This window comes from Elephantulus edwardii, unplaced genomic scaffold (genome assembly GCF_000299155.1).
Source record: "Elephantulus edwardii isolate Elephantulus edwardi_28Jun2011 unplaced genomic scaffold, EleEdw1.0 scaffold00165, whole genome shotgun sequence".
NCBI classification, from domain to species: domain Eukaryota; kingdom Metazoa; phylum Chordata; class Mammalia; order Macroscelidea; family Macroscelididae; genus Elephantulus; species Elephantulus edwardii.
In genome coordinates, this window is record NW_006399915.1 from 5,302,874 (window position 1) to 5,307,830 (window position 4,957).

Sequence of the window (4,957 nt, forward strand, 5' to 3'; positions counted from 1 at the left end):
TCTCTCTCTCTCTCTCTCTCTCTCTCTCTCTCTCTCTCTCTCTCTCTCTCTCTCTTTCTTTCTTTCTTTCCATACACGGTCAGGAAATCAAGAGGCATATTACATTGGGCAAGTTTGTAATCAGGGACCTCTCCAAAACACTGAATAGCAATGATGCAATTTGAAGACCAAGGTGCACCTGATTAAGGCCATAATCTTCTCAATCACTTACTATATGCATCAGAGAGCTGGACATTGAATGACAGAAGAAGAATTGATGACTTTGAGTTGTGGTGCTGGGAAAGAGTACTGAATATTCCATGGACTTCCAGAACACCAACAGATATCTCCTAGGAGGGGTGGGGCCAAAGTGTTCCTTGGAGGCAGGATGACAAAGCTTCATCTTTCATACTTTGTACATTTACCTAGGCAAGGATATTCTTTGGGAAGGGACATCATGCTTGGAAAGATGAAGGACTAGAAAAAGGAGAGGAAGAGCCCCAAAAGAGGAATTAACACTGTGACTTCAGCAATGGCCTCTAGTATCTGAAAAATTATGAGAATGGCGGTTCATAGAGTCGCTATGAGTCATACTCAACTGGACAGCACCTAACAACAACCAACTTTCAAAATCCTGGCTTTGTCTTTGGTAGATGGGAAGAAGGAAACTCTGGTGACATAGTCCATAGAGTGTTGTGCTGCTAATCCAAAATCTGGGCCTCTCTGGCAGTTCAAAGCCACCAGTAGCTCCAAAGAAGAAAGATGGGCAATCTCCTCCTGTGCAACTTATAGCCTCGACGACAACAATGAGAGAGATTCATACATAATTATAGTTGCACAATAACTAAGTGTGTGGCTGCTAACCTGAAAATTGGCAGTTAGAATCTACTATGGAAAAATGATGTGACAATCAGCTTCCATAATGATTTATAGCCCTGGAAATTTTATGAGACTACTATGCCCTATTAGGTTGTTGTGAGTCGTAATGAACTCAACAGCAATAAATTGTTTGTTTAGTTGTCTTGACACAGTGATTGGAGCCTCTGGATAATATGAATGGTAAAGCGCATGACTGCCAGCCAAACGGCGGCCAGTTCAAGCCCACACAGAAGTGCCTTGGACAGCAGGTCTCATGATCTGCTTCCAAACATTCATAGCCCTAGAAACTCTACTCAGCACTGTTCTACTTTGCTTATGTAGATGTGAGGTTTGTCCCAACCTACTCCACAGCAACTAGTGAATTGTTGCTGTGTACTATCGAGTCAGATCAACCCACAGCTGGCCCTTCCAGGGGTTTTCAGAGGCACTTAATCACTTGGGAGGAGATTGTCCATCCTTCTCCCGTGGAGCAGCTGGTGGACTCAAACTGTGTGCCTTAGATTGAGTCTTTCTGGTTGGTGCAAATTGTAAATGAACTTGACTCCTCAGCAAAAGGGTTGTGGTTCGAATGCACCAAGGTACCTGAGAAGAAAATCTGGCAATCTACTTCCTATGAGTTAACAACTGTCGAGAACCCCACTGGGGGTCCCCATGAGCCAGAGTAGACTCAAAGCAAGTGATAGTGAAAGGGTGCCGACATCAGATTTGTCTGGACCCTTCCCGGAGAACTGGCTGTGACTTTGGGTAAATTGCTTTGCATTTGTAATCAGTTTTCTTATCTACATAAAAATCCAAACTTGTTGCCATCAATTCGGAACTGACTCATAGCTGAACCTCCATTGGGTTTCTGGGCTGTAAATCATGCAGATGGAGATTATCATCTTTCTCTTTAGGAGACGCTGGGGGATTCAAGTTGTCAGAGAGGTGTGGCCTTTGCATTAGCAGTGCCACTCCCTATGGACTGGGTCAAAGGGAAGAACAATTACGTGAAATAATATGTGAACAGTGCTTAGGACAATGTGTGGCATATGTTAAGGGCCCAGCAAATATTGTTTTAATTTTTTTATTGTTATTACTATTATATGGTTTTTATTAGTGAGCCTTATGATTTCACCTATGTTCTTTAAAAAATCTCATGTAAAATATTCTCAACATTTAAAAAACCCATTTTGCCATATAGGGTGAAAGAAAATTATCATATTCTAAAATGAACATACCTCCAAGAACATTAACTCAATTAATTCTGGGCTCATGGAATCCATTTGATTTAACTAAATTTCCAAATTCACTGCTATCAGGTTGGTTTTGACTCACCGAGGTCCAGCATTGGATCTCCAAAGCTACAGGATGAAATTGCTCATATATCTCCTGAGCAATTGGTGGATTCAAACTGCTAACCTCTCAATTAGCAGCCAAATAAATTACACACAATTCCATCATGGCTTTTACTATACACCATAGCTTAGACCCTGTGGGATGGTTATAAATGAGTATATATATGCATAAATACTGAAGTCTTGTTTTAACTTTTTAGAATTTATATATTAGTATCTTTGATTGTTGCTTTTGTAGTCCTGAGTATATGGAGAAAGATATCTTAAATTTTATTTTGCCATAATTCCTCTCCAAGTGCATCAGTAAGCTTTATTTCAGTGGTTTAAAAACAATTCTTTTTCATTTTAAATGATACTTTTTGGTAGTCATTTTTGTTTCTTTTAAGAATTCCTTGTATGGTCTTGAAGCTGAAGTTTGCAGATTATATGGACTTAATTCAGATAAAGAAATGTAAGAATGAATATGTTGTTGTTGTTATGTGCCATCGAGTCGTTTGCGACTCATAGCGACTCTATGTACAAGAGCTCTAAACGCCGTTCTATCCTGTGCCAGCCTAGCCATCTCAAACGCACTCATTCCCACCACTCCAATCACAGAATCGATCCATCTCATCAAGGGTCTTCCTCTCCTGCGCCATCCCTCCACTCTCCCAAACATGATGTCCCTCTCCAAGAACCAGTCCCTCCTTGCAACATGCCCAAAGTATGTCAGACAAAGCCTCAGAATCCTTGACTCATAGGAGCATTCTGGTTTCACCTTCTCCAGAACAAACCTGTTTGTTCTCCTAGCAGTCCATGATATATTCAACACTCTTCTCCAGCACCATAGCTCAAAGGCATAACTTCTCTTTCTATCAGCCCTATTCACTGTCCAACTGTCTGATGCATAGCATGTAATTGCGAAGACTATAGCCCAGATCAGGGGCACCTTAATCTCCATCCTGACTCCGTTGCTCTTCAGTACTCTTGAGAGGTCCCTCACAGCTGACTTTCCCAAAGCAATTTGCCTCTTGATTTCCTGGCTGCTGTTACCAAGAGTGCTGGTTGTAGGAATCCCAATATTTAAAAAGAAACAAACGTAAGAAAGACCTTTGTTGTGCGTATCTTCCGTTTCCATTCCCTACACTAGTGCTGGCCTGGGTACTGACTAGGACATCAGAGTGCCTTCCTTCCTGAAGGATCAGTGAATAATCTCACCTCAACCTCACCAAACCAGCTACAGGACGCAGCTTGTCCATACACCTTTAGGAATTTAGCAAGCATTAGTAATTCTTCACTCTAATATTATTAATTCTAGCTATATTTTTAATAACTTGTTAACTCCTTTTTAAAAATATTAAGGATGAAAGTTTACAGAATAAATGTGTTTCCCATAAAACAATTTATCCACATTTTCTTTTTTTATTATTATTACTATTAATTATTTTTAAAATGCAACATATATATTTTTATGGCATATTCTTTCCATTTAATTTTTCTTTTCCTCATTCATTCGTTGTTGCACATTTCCCTCCCTGCTCAGAATGGGTGGCCCTGGATGACATTAAGCTGAGTGAAATATCTCAGTCATGAAGGGCAAATGTTGCACATTTTGTTTCTCTTGTAACAGCACTCTCCCTACTTCTTCCCTGTTGTTGTGTATAGCATACAGTCGAAACCCACACATAGCTGACCACCCCAGTGAGCTTTCAGGGACAGTTAATCACATGAGAGGAGACTGCCCATCCTTCTCTGGTGGACCTGCTAGTCATCACGAACCATGTGCCTTCAGGATTGCAGTGCAGCTTCTTGCCACTGAGCCTCCTGAGCTCCCTACTTCCTCTCTTGATTCTCTATGATTGTCTATTGTTTGCCTAACAGATGATCTTTAGGAAGGGGTTTTGTTCCATGTCTGAAGTATGTCTAAGGGCCATAGTTACACCAGTCTCTCACAGACTATTAATTCTGGATTGTCTGCAGTTTAAATTTTTTCTACACTTTTCTCCAGCTCTGTCCAGGTCTTCTATTATGAACCCCCTCAGAGAGATTAGTAGTAGTAGTCAGGCACCATCTAGTGCTTATCTTAGGCTAGAAGCTTATTAACTCTCCAGTCTTTTCTCATGCTTTCATCATGTATTATGTGATGTTCTCAATGAGATTTTTAAGTAGGTGTGATACGTATTGTGTTCCAGATGAAAAAAGTGGGGCTTAGAGAGGCTCACAAACTGATTGAGACATGTCTACTGAAATGTATAGAGCCGGGGCAAGAACTTTGCATTTTCATGTCCAGGGAGGTGATATAATGAAAGAAAATTGTGTTTGGGGTTAGATAGACTAGTTTCAAATTCTAATTCAAACACTAGCTATGCCTTCTGTCAAGTAGTTAACCTCCATGAGCCTCAACCAACTCCTTTGTGAAACAAAAGGAAAAAAAATCTATTAGGGTCAATCTTTCATTGTTTTTGTTCAGACATTCCTCTAGGTCGTATAGCCCTGGTGTACAAGTTGCTGTACCACGGTCACTTGTGGTTGCTGTGAGGCTGATGTGTCAAATGCATTAATGGACAACATATGAGCAAGAGCCTATGGTGATGGAAGAAGTTCAGGCTGCTTTGAAGGAAATGGCAAAAAATAAGGCTCCAGGAATAGATGGTATACCAATTGACATATTTCAGTTAACAGATGCTGCCATGGACGTGCTCACCAAGTTGTGCCAAGAAATCTGGAGAACGACCACTTGGCCAACTGACTGGAAGAGATCGATATTTGTTCCTATCCCAAGGAAG

The 4,957-nt window shown here is 40.7% G+C and overlaps 1 protein-coding gene across 1 annotated transcript in view; it reads left to right on the top strand.

Annotated features, from left to right (window-relative positions):
- Positions 1-4,957, top strand: part of CD96 (CD96 molecule) — a 182,276-nt gene that overhangs the window by 42,459 nt on the left and 134,860 nt on the right. The window lies entirely within an intron of this gene.